Below are 24,276 nucleotides of genomic sequence, written 5' to 3' on the forward strand. Positions count from 1 at the left end.
TATGGGCCTGCCGACCACTGAATAAGTTTGTGGATAGTAAAATGCCAGAGGATTGGGAGGAAAGATGTTATGCAAGAATTTGGGAAGAACCTTGGATAGGGTTATTCCCGGTGAAAGCTAAAAAGGAAATTAAGACCCAGAGTGAAAAGTGGGAATCCCTAAATAACCTCCCGCCCCCATATCTGGTATCCATGCCTGCCCAAGCCCAGGCTCCTGTCACAGTTAGGGACACGAAAAGAACCACACTCACTCGTCAGGTAGAAGCAGGGAAAATAAAAAAAGTTTATCATGATTTAGGGTTTATATAGTATTTGGGATTTGGTCAAGGATTGGTCAATGAGAGGAACAGCTCTCTGACCCCAGTGATGAATCCAGAAGTCCATCACCGAGAGGAATGAAAACAATATCCATTGTTTTGAGAGACTCCAAAGGAAACTATGTAAACAATCATCAGAAGGCTTAATATTATGGCAATATCTCACCCCCACCCACTCCTCCAGACCACATGCTGCAGCCCGTGCAAGCCCAAGCCCCCCCCATGGAGGCTTCGGCACCCTTGCCAGCACAAGCGGCTGCAATGCTCCCATCGCCAGCCGTGCCAGCTTTCCCATTGTTGCCATCTCCCCCGTCACCGCTGCTCATAGACCTCCAGCCCCCTCCAGTGTCTACCACACAGCCACCGCAGGTTTTTGGACAGCCCTACCCCCAGGTAAGTCTCCAGCCCCCGCTCCTGTTACCTTCCCAGCCCACCGAGTCTCCCCCCTTGCTAGCACCAACTCCTGTGCCCCAGCCCACACTGTCCGGGATACAGCTTCAGCCCACTTATGCTCTCCCACCAACCGGAGCCAAAAAACAAGCCTCACGCACAAGAATAACTTACTCTCCCCCGAGAACACGGCGCAGAGTGAAAAAGACCAATGAGGAGGACAGTGAGAGGGAGGAAGAATGCCACCATCTTCTTCCACTGAGAGAAATGCCAACAGCACCAGGAGTCATAGGCTACGTAAATGTGCCTGTCAATACGGGGGATGTGAGGGCATTTAAAAAGGAAATGGGGAGGCTGATGGATGATCCTTTTGGAGTTGCTGAGAGATTGGATGAATTTTTAGGCACTAGCATTTACAGTTTTGAGGACATAAGCTTGATACTAAGGTCACTGTTTAATACTGAGGTAAGGGAAATGATCAGACAGGCAAGAATACAAGACTGGGAACATTGGAATCCTCAAGAGGTGACCGAGGAACAGAAATGGCCAAGCCAAGCTCCAAGATGGAATGCTCAGTCTGAGGAAGGTAGGCGTAACATAGTAGATTTTAAAGAATATTGTGATTCAGGGCATACGGGAGGCAGTGCCTAGGGGGCAAAATATCAGCAAGATATTTCGGGAGTGCCAAGGGAGAGAGGAAACCTCGACTGAATGGTTGATCGACTGCAAAAGTGTTTGCAAGTGTATCCAAGTACAGATCCAAACTCCCTGATTGGGGAGGCGTTACGAAAAACCCAGTTTGTAGCCAAGTCTTGGGAGGACATTCAGAGGAAGCTTGATAAATTGGAAAACTAGCAGGAAAAGGTTTGCAAGAATTGTTGAGAGAGGCTCAGAAGGTTTATATGAGGAGAGATGAAGAGAAGCAGAAAATACAAGCTAAAGTGTTGGTGGCGGCAGTCAGAGAAGCCCAGAAACAAAAGCGGGTCTGGGACCTGGTAAAACCGACCTGAAACCACGAGACTCAAAGGAGGCAGTCTACCCCCTTGGGGAAGGATTCAAAAAATAAGAGGGAAGTCCCGGAATGTTACTACTGTAAAAAGAAGAGACATCTCAAGAGGGATTCTAGGAAGAGGATGAAAGATGAGCAGATCTTTCAAGAGGATTAGGGGTGTCAGGGGCTCTTCATTTTGGGGACCAAGACATCTAATGAGCTCTTGATAAAATTAAAGATAGGTCCTCAGAAGAAACTAGTCTCAATTTTGGTTGATACGAGCACAGAAAAATCCAGATTGCAGAGGTTACCACCAAGATGTACTAAAAGCAAGGAGACTATGCTAGTAATTGGCATGAAAGGCAAGTCATTTAAAGTGCCAGTGATAAAAGATGCAGAAACTGAATCAAAAACTAAAATTTGCCTTAGAGATATGTTGCTAGTAGAAGAACCAGACTATAACCTACTGGGAAGGGACCTGATTGTGGCTCTTAGAATAAATCTGATTGTAAAAGAATCCCAGCTGGTGGTGAGCTTGTATAAATTGACCACTGAGGATGAAGGTAAGATAGATTCTAAGGTTTGGTATGCCCCAGGGGAAGCAGGAAGGTTGGAAATAGAGTCTATATGCATTGAAATAGAAAGACCTGAGGAACCAATTAGAATTAAACAATATCCCATTTTGATAGAGGGAAGGAGGGGGTTGAAGCCAGTGATAGACGATTTAGTAAAAAGGGGAACTTTGGAACCGGTGCATGTCCAGACATAACACCTCCATCCTAGCAGTAAGGAAGACAGATGGGAGCTATAAGTTAGTGCAGGACCTTTGATCTGTAAACAAAAGAACTAGAACCAAATTTCCTGTTGTGGCAAATCCATATACCCTCCTAAATCGAGTTTCCCCCGAGGACACCTAGTACAGTGTGATAGATCTAAAAGATGCCTTTTGGACCTGCCCCCTAGCTGAGGGAAGCAGAGATTATTTAGCTTTCCAATGGGAGGACCCTGTGACAAAAAACAATTTAGGTGGACGTCTCTACCTCAGAGTTGTGTAGACTCATCAAATCTATTTGGACAAGCCTTGAAACAACTATTAAGTCAATTTGTGCCCGTGGAGGGAACCAAATTGTTACAATATGTTGATGATTTGCTAGTGGCAGGTCCTAAGGAGGAAAATGTGAGAACAAGTACCATTGCCTTACTAAATTTCTTGGGAGATAAGGGATTGAAGGTTTCAAAATCTAAATTGCAATTTACAGAGCCAGAGGTAAGATATTTGGGACATTGAATAACAAAAGGTAAAAAGAAATTGGACCCTCAAAGGGTAGCTGGTATTATTGCATTGCCTTCCCCAAGGACAAAAAGAGAAATCAGACAATTATTGGGGCTTTTGGGGTACTGCAGACAATGGATTGAGGGGTACAGTGAGAAAGTGAAGTTTCTCTATGAGAAACACCACCAACAAGTTGAAATGGTCTGAACACAGTGAAGAGGGATTCAAAGAACTAAAGGAGATCCTAATGGCAGCACCAGTGCTAAGTCTCCCTGATGTAAAAATACAATTTCAGTTATTTGTGGATGTCAGCAACCATACTGCCCATGGGGTACTAACCCAGGACTGGGCAGGGGCTAGGAAGCCTGTGGGATATGTATCAAAACTTTTGGATCCGGTAAGCAGAGGGTGGCCTACTTGTTTGCAAGCAATTGTGGCAGTTGCTTTGTTGGTAGAGGAGGCTAAGAAGATTACCTTCGGAGCCCCATTGGTAGTATATACTCCACACAATGTAAAGGGTATTTTGCAGCAGAAAGCAGATAAGTGGCTCACAAATGCTAGGCTTCTTAAATATGAGGCTATACTGATGCACTCACAGGAGTTGGAGATGCGAACAACTTCAGCTCAGAATCCAGCCCAGTTTTTATTTGGTGAAGCATTAGAAGGAATTACTCATAATTTTGCAGAAGTAATAGAACTGCAAACAAAAATAAGACCAGATTTGGAAGAAGAGGAGCTAGAAGAAGGAGAGAAATGGTTTGCAGATGGTTCAACAAGGGTGGTGGAAGGGAAGAGAAAATCTAGATATGCAATTGTGAATGTCAAAATGAAAAAGGTAGTAGAATCTAGGCCTGTCAGTGCCAGTTGGTCTGCTCAAGCTTGTGAGTTGTTGTCCTGGGTTGCAGTGTAGGATGTACACAAAGTATTTATTCTATCACCATCTTCATGAACTGTTGAAACCAGGTGGGCTAGTGTTTTCCCAAGGGTGTCTTCTGCTAATGGCCTTTGGGGTGTCTTCTGCTAATGGCCCATCAACCCCTGGCCCATGACTCACAGGTAACTCCCTCCAGGAGTTATCTCTGTTTAATGGGCCATCAAGGACCCACTTCACACTCCTCATCCCATTGTGAGATGCTCTGCCCAGGGGGAGGAGCCAAGCAGTCTCACCTGGATATAAGCTGGTATGTGGGACAGTGCAAGCGGCACTTATCCACTGGATTCCCAGAGGACCAGAGCTACCAGACCTTTCTACAGGATCACTGCTTCAGGAAGAGCACCTCACCTGGACTGCTTCCACCATCCTGCTCAGGTTGTATTCTGACTCTGTCAGTGATCCTTTGTGTTATTGCATTTATTTTAGTTTTACCTTTTTACCTTTCTTCTTATTAAATTATATCTCTGACTTGGAGCCTCTCATTCATTTTGCTTTCAAACCACAACAGTTGTATGCAGTACTACGAGCACTTAAGAGGCTGAAAGGAAAGAAAGGAACAATCTTCACAGATTCAAAATATGCTTTTAGTGTGGTTCATACATTTGGACAAATTTGCGAAGAGAGAGGTTTAGTTAGTACCTATGGGAGGAGATTGGTTCATGGAGAGATCATAAAACAAATTTTAGAAGCTATTAGGGAACCAAAAGCTATTTGAATTGTGCAGGTCAGGAGTCACCAAGTTGGGATGCAGTTCAGAACTCGAGGAAATAATCTAGCAAACCAGGAAGCTAAAAATGCTGCCTTGTTGGTGGTAAGTACACCGGAAATAAAAGGAGGTGTGGTTCAAGAATATCCCCCTTGACCCTCTCAGAAGGAAATAGAAGGTTATGAGAAAATAGGAGGAAAACTAGAGGAAGGCAGATGGAAACTGCCAGATGGGAGAGAATTGTTGTCTAAAGAATACACTAGAAAAATTCTAAAATGACTCCGTCAGCAGACTCACTGGGGGGCTCAAGCCCTTGCAGAACAATTTCTAAAGTTTTTTTGGGTGCAAAAAGATTTATGAATTAGCTAAGCAAAAAGTACAAGAATGTATAGTATGTCAAAAAATAAATTGAACCAAAGCATAGCAAGCACTCTTAAGAGGTCCTCTTAACTTACCGTCCATTTGAAAGAGTACAAGTAAATTTTACAAAGTTACCTAAAGTAAAAAAATATAAGTATTCACTAGTAATAATAGATCAATTAACCCATGGGTGTTCTGGGTTGACGGTGCCTCCTATCCCATATCATGGACTACCTTGTTATGTCTAACAGCTGTACCGTCCCCCCCCCCTTTCGGAGAGGGCTGGGGCTTTTGCTGTTGGCTCGGCTGGCACCCTCTCTCTCTCTCTCGGCTGCTTGGCTTGGCTTCGCTCGCCGCTGCTTTTTCTCTCTGCTGCTTGTTTTTCGCTGTTTCCGGGATTTTTTTCTTTTCCCTTCCTTTTCCCCTCCCCCACCCCCCCCCCCCCCCCCCCACCCCCAATTGAAGATTTGGACCGGCTCTGGACCTGACCTGACCTGAGAAGTCTGAGGATCTCCGGGACCCGCGAAAGAAGCTCTGCGCCCTCCCCCTCACAGTAACCTGTGCTTTTTTTTTTTTCCCTTTTCCCTTGTGTCGGGGGGTGTTTTTTTCATTTGTCAATAAACTGGTTTTTTCCACTTTGTTCGAGAAATTCCTTCCCAAACCCAGGGCTGGGGGAGGGGTGGTAGAGGTTTTGTTATTAGGGGATTCCTTTGGAGGTTCTCCCGTAATTTATCCTAAACCAGGACAATGAGGTAGAAGCTTTTTCTAATGCACAAGCTACAGCTCAGACAGTCTCAAAAGACATACTAAAGAAAATTGTACCTAAATATAAAATAATAAATGATATTAATTCGAACCAAAGGACACGTTTTACTCATAACACAAAGCACTCTCTTGGGATTTGCTATACACAAAATCCAGCCAAGAGACAAAGTGTTAATCAAGACCTAGAAAGAAATGCCTTTAACTCTTCATGAAGAAGGTCCTTTCCTTGTCCTTTTAATCTCAAACACAACAATTAACAATGAAAGAAGGCTAGACACATGTTGGGGTGCGTATCTTTCTCTGGCCAGCCTGGTGTTCGGCTGGACCACCCGGTAGCTCTGAGATACGCCACAACAGAACCAATGTGTGAGTTCTTGGCTCTGCAGCACCTTGACTTACGCTGTCACGGCGGTGGTTTGAAAGAGGGGAACTCTCGGAGGCTCGGGGAATAAAGGTTTTGTTCGAGGATCACAGGGGAAGCCCCTGACCCCCAGGCTCGGTGCCTCAGGAGAGACCCCGAACCTGGGCTGCAAGGGGTTTTTGTCCAAAGCAATTCAAGGGGTGGATACAAGTCATGAACCAATAAAACAAAGCAAAGTAACAAATGCCAACTGAATTACCTAAACACTGACAAATCCGAGGTAAATTGGGGAGGGGTCGCTGGGGGAATCTGCCAACCACTGGCCGAACCTTCTCTGAAGGTCCTGGACCTTGGAGATAATTGATGGACAGAGCGGGGGGAAGATACATTGGAAAGGATGGGCAGGGATTCATCCCAGGGAGAGACCAATGGGAGACAGTCTCTGGGCAGAGACTTGGGTTGTCATGGAAACTCTTATCAACTTCTGATAAGACCACATTCCAGGACAGGGGGCCTTCCTAAGGTAGCTAAAAACTACACTAAAGTTACAATTAAAACTATACTATACTCATAGCTAAAACCTATAAAACAATTCCTACATTCCCACAGACACACATCTCTCGAGTGAAGAAAATTGAACGTCTCAAGAAGACATCTGACTGGGAAGTGAACTCCTCCCCAGAGAACCGGAAGATAAAATACCATTGGCGCACTAAAATGACCGAGGAAAACACAGTAAGTTGTTTAATACCAAGATGCCCATGTTATCCATATATTCACTTTAAATGTAGTTTATGTAACGAAATTTGAGTAGTATATTGTGTAAGGAGATTTAGGCCCAAAAGTTTGTGTAAAAAGTGCGTAGAGGATGAACTAAACCTAACTGACTGTATCTTATTAATCATTACAGACTTGGGTCTATTAGAACCAAATTCTCCAAAATGGCTTCTCATATATCAAAAGGAGATAAGAAAAAAATTGAAATCGAAAGCACTAGTCCTAGTAGTCGAGTGCCAAAAGTCAAATAAAGTACCCTGTCTCACTAATACAGTAAAGTTATCAAAGTAGGACACCATTGAGAAGAGGTATGCATCTCAGTCCAATTATGGAACCCCTGAAGAATACCCCTGCTGCCAAGAAGATGGTCTTCCTCACCACTGGCCGCAACCTAGTGGGCGCAAGCAAAGGCAGAAGAGTACATTTGTGGGGAATCCTGATGATCCTAAGCCTAGTCGTGCCACACGATTGGCCTGCCCTCAAAGAAGCTTCTCCGCACCAAGAGGCAGAGCCAAATGAATAGATGCAAGCATTGCTTTGAAACTGTCCTGAAGAGACAAGCAACAGTTAAGGCTATGACATACCAAGTCCACTACAATTACCCAGAGGGCAAGGGAAATAGATACTAAACTTATAATAATGTTGCCCGTTCCCGAGAGAAAACACAAACCAACAGAGTGTCAGTTTATGCGGTGCTTTATTCGAGGGCCCTGGGGACCTAAAGACTAGCATCTCAAAGTCAGCGTCCCAAGTTGGTTACAAAAGATGCTTATCTTTTATACCTTTGTTACAAGTCTTACTTCATCAGCCTACATGCAGTCTCCTACGTATTTTACTTTAAACATTCACATTCATCTTCCAGGTAACCTTTCTAAAGGCTATAAATTTTGCATGCTTGCTCTAGCTAAAATAAAGGTTAATTCTCTAAGCTTAACTCCCACCATGAAAACATTTTATTGGTAACCATTTAATCATATTTCACAAGTAATTTGTATACCTATATGTACTACATGCTCTACTAAGTCCTTTAAACATTGTTTCTTGTATCTGCAGATTCTCAGGCCTCATTTCTCAGGTTTGGTTCCCATGGGCCTGCACAGGAACCAACTCCTTAGCCTAACTACTGCTAACGGAGGCCTTATGGCAACAACTCCCCCCTTTTGAGCATCCTTCAACCAGTTGCAAGGATGCTCAATTCTCTTCTTCATGCAGTAGTCTCTGTATAAGATGGTGGTGGAGTAATTCTTGTCATGACTTCATTTCGGGTCATGGCCTTCATGACTCTTCTCGTATGCATCCTTTCCCTAAAGATCATTCCTAAGAAACAACAATATGCTACAAAAATAATCACAACCAAGATTATAATCATTATTACATATTGAATAACAGAGGATATCCAACCAGAAACCTGGATCCCTAAAGAGCTAAATATTGCTCCAATCCAATTGTGTTCAGCATCTTCTTTGATTTCCTGTATCTTAAACTCTATATCATCCAATTGACTTATGTCTTTTTCTACTTCCTTTGTAACGTTTGGGATATGGATACAGCAATGATCTGTTCTATCATGTAGGTACCCACAGACACCATGTTCCTTTAATAACAACATATCCGATGCCATTCGATTCTGTATAGCCATCCTACTAGTTGCTTGTAGCTGCAAATTCAAATCCTTAAACCCCTTTTTAGTGGCTGATGCTAATCTCTCAGTTTGTCCCAAAAGCCGGTAGAGCATTTCCCTATTTCTATAGGTCGATATGGGAGCAAATAATGATTCTAACATCCAACCCAATTTGACCCCTCCTGATGGTTCATGCCACTCATCTTCTGGATTTATTCCTTCTATGACCTCTCTTTTATTCCTCCTTCCTATGTCCAAATCTGTCAATCTTGATTGTTTCCAGAATGGGCATAATGTGGGCACTCCCAACGTTATTTGGGTCACCAATCCATCTATAGGTATATGTATGGTCCACATTCCATGTCCCATGACCCATACTAAATTCCCTGGACTCCTTATGGTAGTAGTTTTGCAATTCACCTGCTTTTGCCCTTTTAATTCTCCTTTTATAGAGTGGTTGTATCCTCTACATTCACATCCCCATTTCAGCAAAATCTTCACTGGTACCAGCCCTACCTGCTCTCCTGGTGTATCACACGTAATTACCCTTGTGCAATTCCATGACTCTACTTTCTCTGTCATTTTCCTACGACTTGTTTCTGCTGTCAGGACATGGGTATGTGTCTGGTTCTTTCCACCAGTCCATTGTATACACCATCCAATTTTCCCTAGATAACTATATGTTTCCAGCAAGCTTGGCCCCCAGATTGCTTGCCATGTAGTCCACTCTTCCTTGCCATCCTGGCAAACCACTTCATAGTAATATTTTGTAATGGGCATTTTATGCGATTGTACCGCATCATATTCACACCATCCCACATTTTTGAATCATCCAATCGTGATAAATTTGGAATTGGGTAAGGCTTCACAATCCCCTCTACTTCCAGGTGATGACCACTGTTTGCGGAGAGTTGTTGTTTTAACTGTCCACTCAGTAAGGTTATGCAACTCTTTCCTACATTCCTTTGTCCCATTTCTGGTGATCGGGGGCATTTCAGTGATAGGAATAATTCCCCAGGGTATGGGATCCCCTGCTGCATGGGGTAAAGGTAGACAAGCAGTTATGGATGACACATTCTGGGTTTTTCCAAAGTCTCATATCAGTCCTACTACCAGATTTTCCTGTTTAGAGTTTCTTGGTAACCTTACCTAATTATCTACCTGCCGAGTAACTCTCATCTCATCTAGGTACATCATCGTTCTTGCATGTGCTCACCAATCATCCTGTGCTATCCAACACCAGTAAATGCCTTCATCTTTTCCTGGCTGCACATTCCTTACTATCAGGATAATTGATTCTCCTAATCTTCTTTCTATCTGATACTTCCCTCCAGATGTTAAATTTTTCCCAAACCACCATCCATACTCGGAAAAATGCTGGCCTTCTTTAACTTCACAAGTAAAAATCACATCCTTCCCTTTGGTTACTCGGTATTCTCCATGTTGGGCCTTAATTTCAGAGCCTAAGGGGGCCCTTGCCTGCACCTTTCGTAACCCAAAATTCCCTTTCCCTCCACAGGACACTATGCACAGATATATACCTTCTGTCTCTCCTATCTTCGGATCAGTATAATTCAGCCACCCCTTCCCATAAGTTCCCAGAGTCCACCAACTTATATTCCCCAGCTGTCTTTCCCATTGCTGATGTTTATTCTGTTTCCACCACTTGACTTGGATATCCTGATAACATTCCTTTTCCAATTTGAAGATACAATTTATTCTCAAAGGAGGTCCGTCTCACATATCCACCTGAGTTGAGACTGGAGTTACATTTACAGCTACAGTTTCTTCACTTATTTTCCCAGTATCCCATGGTAAAACTTTCAATTTGAAACTCCCATAATCAAAGCTTTCTCTTATCCAGACCACGCAACGATAAACGTCGCTGTCAGTTATTGTGACATTGGATAGTTGCAGGGTGGTATTTCCTTTTTGCTCATCCTTATCCCAAACCATAGTTATACCTGTATGAATTTGTTCTGCCCCCTGTCTCCTCCACCTTACATTGACTTCTTCGGATCCAACTTTCTGGTTGTCCATGAACAGACAGGTCATAGACACATTCATTCCTTCCATCATCACTATTTTGGGTTCGAGTTCTGTAATAACTAAAAATTCATTGGTTAAAGGTAATAAACAGATCAGCAAGAACCCAACTGTCAGAATCCGATCTTGGGCCGGAACACCGTTCGAGTGGAGGTTAAAGGTTCAACTTCCCAGCGGGTCGGCATCTTCTTGACTCGGGTATAATGTATCCAGTTGTCGATCCCCTCGACTTTTACTGCGGTGAAGGTGGTCATGATCACTTGTCGCGGGCCTTCCCGTGTTTCTTTCAGGGGGTCTGTGTTCCAATTCTTCACATAGACCTGGTCTCCCGGCTGGATGTCATGGACAGGATTTTCCAGCGGCAGGGGTCTGTTCCGTTGCAGGGCTCCTTTTAGGGCAGTAAGTACCTTATTCAGAGACAACACATAATTAAAAAGCACATCATTCCCTACTACATGAGAGTCTCCCTTTAATACTGTAGCATGATATGGTCTGCCATACAGTATCTCGTATGCACTTACTCCTATCCTCTCCCGGGGTTTAATCCTAATTCTTAACAAGGCTAATGGCAGGGCCTGAGGCCACTGGATTTTGGCCTCCTGACAGATTTTCTTAATCTGTCCTTTCAGGGTTTGATTCATCCTCTCTACTTGCCCGCTGGATTGAGGCCGCCATGGGGTATGCAAATTCCAGGTAACATCTAACAGTCGGGCGACTGTCTGTACCACTCCTGCCACAAAATGAGGTCCCCTGTCAGAAGAGATCCCTAATGGAACCCCAAATCTCGGAATGGTTTCTCTCATTAATGTTTCACTACTTCTTTGGCCTGATTAGTTCTGCAAGGGAAAGCCTCTGGCCATCCTGAAAACGTGCAGACATGTAAGGGATTTATTGAGCTGTGGAAGACAAGCCTCATGCTCTCATGGTCAGCTAATCTCGCTTTATTTCAATTGTCTTACATTTTTATACACTTCATAACTAGCTCATACATATTGCAAAAGTATAGCTCCTTATTGGCTCTCGGCCAATGATGCACACGTTGCTAAGTACTAATCCCAATGTTAGTGTTATCCTTATCTTTATGGCTTACTCTTCATTCCTTAGGAAGTTTCTGCATTTTGTTAACTAAACCAGATCTGCCTCAATGACACTTTGACCTTTTAAACTTTTACTAGCTGCATAGTATATGTCCTTTGGCACGTAGCCATTCTTCAGTCAGGCTCTCTACATCTCCTCCGTTTTCTTTTACAGCCAGTAAGGCAACATTTTTTGATGTAAATGCTGACATTAACATGCGCTGCAAGCATTGCAAAATACAAGGCAAAAGTAACAATAACATAAACAGAATAACTAATCCTACAAGTATAAATTGAACCAAACCCTTAAGCCATCCTGTAAGTCCCCAGTCCCCAAGATTAAGTCCAAAAAATGTATCATCCCTGCGTAACAGTGCAGTATGCTGTTGCAATTGTTTTATCTTGGCATGGATGGACTCAGAGTTATTTTTTAAGTTCATACAACACATTCCTTCAAAATCTTCACACCCATGGCCATGGGATAGGAGAAGGAAGTCTATAGCTGCTCTATTCTCCAAAGTAGCATGTCTAATACCGTCTACATCACTGGCTACTGCAGACAAAATTTCCGATGTAGTATTAGCCTGCTTAGCAATCCAGCATTGCATTTTTTCTAATTCAAAAAGAGCATGTCCTACAGCCAGATGCGGAAGAAAGAGCGAGGCTGCTATCTGCTCTCCTCTGTTAAAAAGGTTGACGTTATCATTACAGGAGGAGTCGACGACCGCTCTTTTCCGACGAACTGTGACCTGTGTAATATTCGAGCGTACAGCTTTTAGCATTTCTTTAGAAGGGAGAGCAATCACCAATTTCCCAAATGTACAGGGTCCCCCTATAGGCTTCTGCGGTATACCAGAAAAGGCACGATCGCCACAAAGCAAAAATATGCCCGGGGGCAGTTTTCTAGGGAAGGTGGTCCCCGGGGCAGGATGTGTCTTATCCCGGGCCAGGTTCCTACACCAATTACTGCTGTTTTTCCAAAAATTTTCATTAGGGGACACATCAGTGGTGAGTGTCAAATTACACCACAAGTTGGAGCCTTCATTACATTTAAACAATGAGCTATTCACAAACAAACAAGCTGTCGCGTTTAAGGTTCCCAGAATTTCAAGCTCATTAGGGGCTCCGCCTATGGGGTGTCTATCATCCCAGCTATCATACTGCTGTAAGCAATATAATATTCCTGTTCTATTATGGTTAGAGGAGTTGTAATTTTTGCAGTGCCAAGGATTCGAGTGGGGGTCCAGAATTGATGTGTCATTGTCACCCAAGGGAACTCCAATTAAACAGGTATGAAATGGAGATTCCGGCCTAGCAAGTGATACACAAAAATCCGTGCGGTTTAAAGATTTTGCTAGGGTAACCCACATGTTTTGCTTAGGGAATTGTTTAGCTATCGAAGGGATTTTATTTGTGGTGCCGTCGCTGCTGCTTAAAATGATGACAAGTAAAATCCCAATTACGGGGTTCAACTTGCCACATGACTGGAACTCCCACATTTTAATTTAACCCAAGCAAAATGGTAGTCCCCACAACAGACAAAACACCACACGGGTAGGATATGCCGAAAGCGCAATTCCTGCAACAGGGGAATGACGTGGAGCTGCACGTCCTCCTCAGATTCGATGTGGAAGGAGATCCCAAACTGCTTCTGTATTGTTAGCAGCAATGGTGCGAGTGTTGTCTGAAGCCTGTGACGCTTTCTTTCCTCCGGACTGCTCTTGTGGATTTGCAGGACGTGTCCATTTAGCAGGAATCCATTGAGAGCCTGTAGGGGTGGAAACACATACATAACCTCTTCCCCAGTAAAGAACCTGAGCAGGGCTTTGCCACACACCAGTTTTGGGGTCTCTATAGGTAACATATACAGGAGGGACGGGCACGGGGTCCTTCTGAAAATGCATGATGACAGGGGGCACATCCCTGTCAGCAAACAGGCAAAGATGATTTAATACAAACAAAGCCCTAAGCAATCTTTCTGCTGGAATGTGTAGATCGGTATATTTTTCTAAGTACCGCTTCAGGGTGCCATTGGCTCATTCTACTACTGCCTGACCTGTAGGGACATTAGGGATTCCCCTAACATGTTTAATGTTCCAAAAACTAACTAATTTTGCAAATCTCTGACTGGCATAGGCAGGCCCATTGTCTGTTTTGATTTCCTTAGGAACACCCATAACTGCAATACAGCTATGCAAGTGTCTCTCAACATGCTTTGCTTGTTCTCCTGCCTGTGCGGTTGCCCAAATGTAATGACTATAGGTATCAATTGTAACATGAATATACTTCAGTTTCCCAAATGCTGCAAAATGAGTTACATCCATCTGCCATTATTGATTAGACTCCAAACCTCTGGGATTGACTCCTAGGCCAATTCCTTGGCCTCCATTGTGGTAACTACAAGTGGGACATGCTTTTACTATTACTCGAGCTTCGTTAAGTGAAATTTTAAACTCGCGAGCAAGTCCTTTGGCATTCTGATGAAAAATGCTGTGACTTTCTCGTGCGGCCGTCGTGCGTGGGAGAGGAGCTGGTTGTTGTATTGCTACTAGTTTATCTGCCCTGGCATTGCCTTCTCCTAATCCTTCTTCCAGTTTATGGCTTCGGATGTGTAATATGGAGTATGGGTGCTGTCGATTCCGTAGTGTTCTCTGTAGCTGCATGAAGAGTTTTCCTAGCCGTGGGTTGTTGACCTCCTTGATGCTTGCATCTTCTATTCTTGACGCAACTCCAACAGTATACATTGAATCTGAGATAACATTTACAGGCTGTGCAAAAGTTTGAAAGGCCCAAATGACTGCCACTAATTCCAAAGTTTGCAGGTTGTCTTGTGGAGTGGCCTGAATAATGTGATGATGCCACTGTTCTTGGATTTTCCATGTGACAGCTGCTTTTCGTGATCGTCGTCCAGCATCAGTGAAAACAGTAAGCGCATTCGGGATAGGCTTATCCTCCCGAAGGGGTTTAACAATCCACTGCCATTGTCCTAACCATTGCAAATGCTTCGGGGCCAGCGGTGCTGAGGTGATGTGGCTAGGGGCATTAAGCAGGGCTTCTGCAAGTTCTGAAGAATTAAGAAGATACCAGTCCACTGTCGCCTTGTCCATTGGCAACTGAATGACTGCTGGCTCTGATCCACTCATAGCAACAACACGTAGTCGACCTTTCATGATCAAGCTAGCAAGGCGTTCGATTTTTTGGGTTATTGTTTTTCTTTGTTGTAATTGAGGGCTTAACCACTCCAACACCTTTGTCTCTACAGGACCGTCCTCCCCCGTTTTCTTTAACTGTGTAACTGCTCCTAATAAGTGTTGATCACTACTCCATATAGTCAAACAGATGGGAAGGGAGGGGTCATAGCGAGTAACAAAACCAGTAGAGATACACCACAAAATTTGCTGCAATGCTGCTGATTGTGTGGACGATAGCACCACGGGAGTACAAGGGTCTGTGCCTTTTAATAATGGTCGCAGAGTGTCCAACAGCATGTTGGGGATGCCAACGATGGGCTTCAACCATTGAAGGTCACCAAGTAGCTTCTGTGCCTCATGGAGGGTGGTCGGCGTGGCCTGAATTGTAAGTTTCTGAGGTCTAACTTGTTTATCTGTAATTGTCCATCCCAAATACTTCCAAGGGGCCTGTCGTTGAATTTTCTCTGGCGAAATTTGAAGGCCATGCTGGTGAAGCAAAGATGTGATCATCTGCATCTGTTGATCTGAGAAGGGGGACTGTTGAGCAAACAAAATATCGTCCACATAATGATATATAATAGTTTCAGAGAGTGCTTTTCTAATAGGTTGAAGAGCCATGTCAACATATAACTGACAAAGAGTCGGAGAGTTTCGCATGCCTTGTGGTAATGTAGTCCATTCAAATCGCTTATCTGGCTCACCTCTATTTAAAGATGGTAACGTAAAAGCAAAACGCTTAGTGTCCTGGGGATGTAAGGGTATTGTAAAAAAGCAATCCTTCAGATCAACAATCAACACGGGCCAGTCTTGGGGCAGCATTGCTGGGTTGGGGAGACCAGGCTGAAGGGCTCCCATTGGCTCCATTTGTTGGTTTACAGCACGCAAGTCTTGCACTAGGCGATAATGTCCAGACTTTTTCTTAATAACAAAAATGGGTGTATTCCATGGGCTAGTAGAAGGTTTAAGATGTTTGAAACGTAGCTGTTCATTCACCAAAAGGTGTGCTTGTTCAAGATTTTCCCTTTTTAAAGGCCACTGCTTAACTACCACAGGTGTATTGGAAGTCCAAGTCACTGGTAGAGGGAATTTCCAAACAATGGCCATTACGTTAAAGGGGAGTCTGTTAAAACAAAACCCAATTGCGACAAGAGGTCTCGGCCAATAATACAATCAATCCCCGTAGGAAGTGGTGTAAGAGAAAAAACAGCGGTGGCGTGTTTTCCTTCCAGCTCAGCAGTCAGCGGTGGGGAGCGTTTTGCCAATTGTACTCCTCCTATTCCTGAGATGGTTGCACTGGTTGCAAAGGTAGGCCATGATTCAGGATACTTAGTGATGTCAATAATGCAGGTGTCGGCCCCTGTATCCAGGAGGGCATTGTATAAGGTGAGAGTCCAATTGTTATAATATACTCTGCACTCTTTCTTCGGTCGCGCTGTGAGGTCAAATGCTATGAGAGAAATCTCACCTGAGGAGCCAAACTGTCCTTCTCCTCGTGGTAAGGGAGAGCGGGGAATGACTTTATTAGCAAGCTGTGGCAAGGGCACAAACTGTGCAATTTTTTGTCCTTTTGGGATTGTAAGCGGTGGGTACTGCGTGCTGACAATGATAAAGATCTCTCCTTCTGTGTCGGCATCGATCACTCCTGGCATCACATGGAGGCCCATTAGGGTTCCTGATGAGCGTCCCAGTAGCAGTCCTCCAACCGATTGGCCTTCCAGCTTCAGTGGTCCTCGGACGCCAGTGGAGATGGCATGGGGGGCATCATTGTAGAGGGTAACATCTACTGCTGTTTCCAGGTCAATCCCGAGGCTTCGGGCAGTTGCAGGGGCGAGGCTGTCATGGGTTTTCCCGGGAGTGAGGCTACTTGTGTCTCTGCGCGGCCCGTCTTCGCGCTGGCTTTGAAGTTTCCCTGCTCTTGGCGGCAAGCATTACCATTGTGGGTGCTGGATTGACATTTTCCGCACCAAATGCCTGTCGCGGTGCACTCACGACGTATGTGTCCGGTACGTCCACATCGAAAACACTTCATCCGAGCTCCTGTGGGAGCTGGACGGCGCTGCACTGCCGGGGCCTGAAGGGGTGCAAGGGCAGCTAATACCTGTTGCTGAGCCTGTGCCTGATTATTCAGACCTTCACTTATCTTTTCCCCTATTTTTTCTAATGCCTGTATCATAAAAACTTGGCTGCCAGCAGGGAGCGCTGCAGCCTTATCTAACAAGTCACGAACCGACCAATCTCCTGGTGCAGTCGAGATAAGGGACCGGGTGAATGAATTTCCGTTCTGAATAACACATTGTTTCAGGATTGCATCACGCATGTGATCAGCAACGCCTGCTTTGGATAAGGCAGTCATAATCTTATCTACAAATGCACCAAGAGGTTCCTCGCGACCTTGTTTAATTCCCATATAGACGGGGACTCCTCCTGGATCCCGAACTTTATCCATGGCTCTTTTTGCAATGGCCATAGCTTCCCTAAGCTTGTCCGGTCCTAACGCAGCCTGCTGTTCTAAAGGAATGTGGTTACCATCGCCCATGAGCTCATCTAATGTAATTCCTTGAAGAGGATTTCCCGCAGGGCGCGGCAAAGCAACAGAAGCGGCTGCTTCCTCTTTCCAGCGCGCCTCAAAAAGTATTTTCTGGTGGGGGGTATATATTAAACGAGCTATGCCTTTAATATCTCCGGGCAACAAGACCGTGGAATTAAAAAGATAATCTAACATCTGTTTTGCGGGCTCTCTGGTGACCCCAAACTGAGCTACGGTGGCACGGAGCTGTGCCAGCAGTTTCCAATCTAACTGTGTCACATCCGCTCTCGGGGGTGCCCCTTGCCGCTGATGAAAAATGACAGGGAACGCCAGCGACATTGCCGGAACTTGCTCCTGGGCCGCCGCTGCCAGATCTAAGTCGCCGTCATTTATGCCCTGTTTAGCCAACGCTGCCCATGCCTCCCTTCTCTTTTTTGCCATAGCCTCCGCGAGGTCTGAAAGGACACCGGGGAACGGCTCCGTGGCATTAGTGGGAGGGGGGGGTGGTGCGAGCGGAACCGGAACGGCAGATGGGAGTACCGGCGGCAAGCCGGACAAAGCTGACGGTGGGACCGGCGCGGGAGCGGCAGGAATATGAGAAAAGGGGGGGGCTGATGGAGAAGCGGCAGGATTATCAGGAAAAGGGGGGGCTGGCGGGGAAGCGGCAGGATTATCAGGAAAAGAGGGGGCTGGCGGGGGAGTCTCTGGGATTTCTATTGACGCGAACATAGGGGGATTAGGTGCGGAAGGATCGTAGTCCCGGTTTCGCGCCTGCGCCAAACGAGCGCTTTCCGCCGCTCGTTTTTCCGCCTGAACCATAAGTAACGCATTCTGCACTACTTTCCAAAATTTACTCATCTTTTTTGCTGGCTTATCATCATCTAACACTAAATCCCACAAACGATCTCTGTATCTGCGCCACTCAGCTAAATCATGAACACTATGAGGGTCTGAAAAGAACCCATACGAGAGCGCATGCGCCAAAAGCGCTGGCAGATCTTTATCTAAATCTACACCCTTAATATCCCGCTTCCTAAGAAAAGTAGTAAAAAGTTCATACGCCGCTTGCCTGTCCATGCTTAATCGGTACCGTTGCAACCCTCCAGGCGTCGGCAGCGTGTATCGGCAGAGGACACCGGTGTGTCCCTCTGGGCGGAGTAGCCTGACGACTTCTTCCGATGAAGCAAGGCGCAGCGCCGAGATCCGCCGTCGTAGTGACCCGAACCCAACACAGCTCTTTTAAGAGGGAAAGGGGATTTGGCTATTCGGGCGCCAATTGTAAGGGATTTATTGAGCTGTGGAAGACAAGCCTCATGCTCTCATGGTCAGCTAATCTCGCTTTATTTCAATTGTCTTACATTTTTATACACTTCATAACTAGCTCATACATATTGCAAAAGTATAGCTCCTTATTGGCTCTCGGCCAATGATGCACACGTTGCTAAGTACTAATCCCAATGTTAGTGTTATCCTTATCTTTATGGCTTACTCTTCATTCCTTAGGAAGTTTCTGCATTTTGTTAACTAAACCAGATCTGCCTCAATGACACTTTGACCTTTTAAACTTTTACTAGCTGCATAGTATATGTCCTTTGGCACGTAGCCATTCTTCAGTCAGGCTCTCTACACAGACATACACCAGCAGATACTTGTATCCTTGTGATCAGAGCAATTCGGAAAAATCTATCTGCCAATAATCTCCTGGCTCTGCTCCTACCTGTAATTTCCCTAGTTGTATCTGCTTCCTCACTATTGGATTATTTTTAAGGCACACTGGGCACATGGCATTCACTCATTTAGCCATTGTTAACATCTGGTTAGAGGTAATTTCCCTCTTCAGAAATTTTACCAATACCTCTGCTCCCCAGTGGCATTTATTATGCTCAGTTTCTAAAATCACCTTCATCAATTTGGTAGGGACCACTACTTGGCCAGTCCCAGTCACATACCATCCCATTGCATTCTTCTGGGCCTGGACCAGCTGTGCCAATTTCTCATCCTCAGCGGAATAACTGGGTTTTTGTCCCATATAAGGTTGTACCGGTCCTACATTTATTGGAATCAGCGCCATTTCAGTCCAGACCTTTCTAGCAGCTTTTCGTGTGATTAAATCAGCCAGTCGATTCCCTGGAAAAATCTTTCCCTCATCTCTCTGGTGTCCTTTCACATGCATCACAGCCACTTCCACTGGCTTATACACAGCTTCCAGTAGCAGCAGGATCTCATTCCGATGTCGAATGGATGTCCCCTGTGAACTTAACAGTCCTCTCTCTTTCCATAAAGCCCCATGTACGTGCAGAACTCCAAATGCATATTTTGAATCTCTCCATATATTTACCTTTTTCCCACTGCTCAGGACCAGGGCTCTGGTTAATGCTATAATTTCAGCCTTCTGTGCAGATGTTCCTGGGGTGAGGGCCTTAGCTTCCACCACCTGCGTGAGGGTCACCACTGCATACCCGGCATACCTGGTTCCATTCTCTACGAAGCTGGATCCATCGGTGTACAGTTCCCAGTCTGGCACCTCCAGGGGCACATCTCTCAGGTCCGGTCGGCTAGCGTATACCTGTTCGATGGTTTCCATACAGTCATGTGTTAATTCGCCCTCATTCTGCTCACTGCGGAGGAACTCTGCTGGATTGATGCAATTAGTCACTTTGAGCTCAACATCATCCTGTTCTCTGAGCAATGCATGGTATTGTAACAATCTGCTAGAGGACATCCAATGCCCCCCTTTTTGTTCCAAAACTGCCAGTACCATATGGGGCACAAACACCTCCATCTTTCTCCCCAGAGTCAATTTTCGGGCCTCCTGGATCAGTATTACTGTAGCTGACACTGCCCGCAAGCATGCCGGCCATCCTGCGCTCACAGTGTCCAGTTGTTTAGAGAAATACCCAACAGGCCTCTTCCACGATCCGAGGGTTTGAGTTAGTACGCCCAGGGCTAGTCGCTGCCTCTCATTGACGTATAGCTGAAAGTCTTTATTTAAGTCTGGTAGGCCGAGTGCAGGTGCCTCTTTCAAGGCCTGTTTCAGATCTAGGAAGGCCTTCTCCTGTGGTTTGTTCCACTGCAGTTGAGACTCCTTTAAAGCTTCATAAAGGGGTTTAGCCATTAGCCCAAAGTTTGGTATCCGGAGTCTACACCAACCCACCATTCCTAAAAAGGATCTTAGTTCTTGGTGGTTTCGGGGTGTGGGTATTGCACAGATAGCTTCAACTCTATTGATTCCCAATTTCCTTATCCCCTTTGAGATTTCACAGCCTAGGTATATCACACTCTCTTGGACTAATTGGGCCTTTTCCTTTGAAACCCGATATCCTCCTTGTCCCAACATATTCAACAGTTCTATGGTTAGGGTTAAACAGACCTCCCGTTGTTCTGTAGCCAGAAAGATGTCGTCCACATACTGGAGGAGAACGTAAGAGAAGGGTGATTCTCTTACCTGAGTCGTCTTCCATTCCTCCAGCTCTTTGGCTAATTGATTTCCAAAAATTGTAGGAGAATTCTTAAATCCTTGGGGAAGTCGTGTCCAAGTGAGCTGCCTTTTTCATCCGGTATCCTGATTTTCCTATTCGAAGGCAAAATATTTCCTACTTTCTAATGCCAGTGGGATGCAGAAGAAGGCATCTTTTAAATCAATAACTGTAAACCATTGGAATTTCTCTGACACAGATGTTAACAAAGCGTACGGATTAGCCACCACCGGGTGAATGTCTTTGACAATGTTATTTATTGCCCTTAAATCCTGTACTAGTCTATACTTACCATTTGGCTTCCTTACGGGAAAAATAGGGGTGTTGAATTCAGATTCACATTCCTGTAGTATCCCTAGCGTAGTGAACTGAATGATTAAAGGGGCTACCCCTTTCCGGGCTTCCAACTTTATAGGGTACTGTTTCACCCTAACAGGTTGTGCTCCCTCCTTTAATTCAATTACCACTGGCTGAGCTGCTTTGGATTTTCCTGGGACTCCTGTTTCCCAAACCCAAGGTACTACTGCCTGCTCTATTTCCTCTGGGACGGGGGTAGGTTCAACTTCTTTAATTACAAATAATTTGGACAATTGTTCATCTGGTATTTCCAGTTTAACTCTTCCTTTTTCAAATATTATTTTTGCATTTAATTGTGACAATAGGTCCCTTCCAAGAAGAGACTCTGGACAGTTAGGTAAATATAAAAACTGATGATCAAACGCCTTCCCTCCAAATTTAATATCTAGGGGCTGTAAAAAGGCCCTATCTTCCATTTTTCCCATAGCCCCCACAACTTGAATTTTAGTATCACTTAATGGTCCTAATTTTATGTTTAATGCTGAATGTGTTGCTCCAGTGTCCACTCTTAATTCATGTTCCTGTCCTCCAATTTCTAGGGTTACCTTGAGATCCTGGTCTAGTCAGCTCTGATTCTGATAGTTTCCTAAAACAAATGCTTGAGCGACATCTGCTGTCCCTGAAGCGAAAGTTCCCATATTTCCCGTAGTAGTTGCTCCGTTCCCCATTCCCAATCTCACTGGACATTCGTTTTTCCAATGCCCCATCTGCTTACAAAAGGCACATTGATTAATATCCAACCTTCCCTGGACCCCAAACACATTCCCAGCTCCCCCTCTTCCCTGACTTTGCAGAATTCTCCCGTGACTGATACCTCCTCTCCCTCTTCCCTGCCCCCTTCTAGTATCACCCCCCACAGCCTGCTGTAGCACTGCTAACATGCTAGCCTGATGCCTTTTCACTGTTTCCTTCTCCCTATTATTATACACTTTCCAAGCAACTTCCAACATCTTCTCTAAATTCCGCGTGTCCTCCCCTTCTAATTTCTGTAACTTCTTTCTAATGTCTTCCTGCGACTGTCCCATAAAAATCAAGGCCAATTGTAATTTTCCTGATTCTCCATCCACTTCCAAATTAGTATATTTCCTGGCTGTCTCTTTCAGCCGTTCTAAAAATGCAGAAGGAGATTTGTTTTTATTTTGCCTTACAGAATATAATTTAGACCAATTTAAGGTTTTAGGTATTCCAGTCCTAACTCCTTCAATCAGCAACTCTTGGTAGTCTCTAAGCCTTTTCCAACCCCTGTTTGTGTTCGGGTCCCACCCAGGATCCTCTCTTGGCACCAAATCATTCAAAGTTCCCTCAGCCAGCTGCAACCGCACCATTTCCCTAGCTCTCTCCGTCATGACCCGTAATACCATCTCCTTTTCAGTGGAGTCCATTAATGTATCTAGTAAAACTTGTAAATCATTCCAATCCGGATTCTGAGTTTTTATCACCATTTTAACCACATGAGCCACTCTTTCTGGGTCCTCCCGATATGACCCGGCTGACTGCTTCCATATCATCAAATCGCCTGGGGAAAATGGGACTTTAACCACTACTTTCTCTCCTTGCGCCCCCATCGCTTCCCTCAATGGGGCCATCAATTGAGGCTCCTCCCGACCCTTTCTCCCTTTTCTAGTTCTTTCAGCTAAGGGAGTTCTTGACTTTTCTTTCACCTTTCTCGCAGGTGACTCTTGAGTATCACTTTTCCCCGAGTCCCAGGAAACCACTTTCTCCCCCCCCCCCCCCACATTCTGCTCCATCCTCTTCTTCGGAGGATTCTAAAGGGGGAGCACTAGGGGATACGAGCAACGAAATGTCTTCCTCTGTACTCATTAACTTACTAATGCACTCATCACATTTACTTCTATTTTTACATCCTAAGCAACCATCTCCATTCTCTGTCTTTTTCAAGATCATAATTCCACACTCCTTTTGCCACTCTAGTTTGTTTTTGAGAGCATAAAACAAATCAAGATAAGGTATTTCATCTCATTTCTCATTATTCTGTAAAAAGCACATCAAGGGGGTTATAACATCAGGGTTAACAGATCCATTCAAAGGCCACTCTGGGCCACCAGTTTCATATAGTGGCCACCAATGATTACAATAATCAATCATTTTACTTTTATGCAACTCTTGGTGGAATCCTTCCTTTTTCCACCTTCCCAGTAAACATCCCAAGGGGGAATTCCTTGGGACCTTATCATTAGATTGTACCAAAGCCTTAAAGGTTTTAAACGGCATCATCTTTTACACCTTAAGTTGCTCACACACACACACACACACACACACACAAAATATGGATAGACTCAAACACCAATACCAATATTAATACCAGTGTTAATACCAATACCAATACCAATCTTGCCACTTCTCGTCGCCGCGAGGGGCAAGTGCCGAGCCTGCGAGGCTTTCGCCTCGTCTGACGGTCGGCGCCTAGGCTTCCCAGACCATAGACATCTTTTGCCCAACCCTGCGGGAATCGCCGTCCCGTCTTATTAGGCAGGCACCCAAACCTAAAGAATAAAGCACCTTTGGGCTTACCTTCTCACAGTCGTCCGTCAGGCGCGGGGTCGGGCGCGGGTCGATGACTCCCCAGAAATCACCTGGTGCCGGCGTGGAGTTAATCAGCTCGTGAACCGCCCCAGCCACCTCCGGAGGTCCTGCCGCGGTCGCCAGAAAACTGCTGCCCGTTCCCGAGAGAAAACACAAACCAACAGAGTGTCAGTTTATGCGGTGCTTTATTCGAGGGCCCTGGGGACCTAAAGACTAGCGTCTCAAAGTCAGCGTCCCAAGTTGGTTACAAAAGATGCTTATCTTTTATACCTTTGTTACAAGTCTTACTTCATCAGCCTACGTGCAGTCTCCTACGTACTTTACTTTAAACATTCACATTCATCTTCCAGGTAACCTTTCTAAAGGCTATAAATTTTGCACGCTTGCTTTAGCTAAAATAAAGGTTAATTCTCTAAGCTTAACTCCCACCATAGAAACATTTTATTGGTAACCATGTAATCATATTTCACAAGTAATTTGTATACCTATATGTACTACATGCTCTACTAAGTCCTTTAAACATTGTTTCTTGTATCTGCAGATTCTCAGGCCTCATTTCTCAGGT

The sequence above is a fragment of the Zosterops lateralis genome, assembly GCF_965231275.1.
Source record: "Zosterops lateralis genome assembly, chromosome: W".
NCBI lineage: Eukaryota > Metazoa > Chordata > Aves > Passeriformes > Zosteropidae > Zosterops > Zosterops lateralis.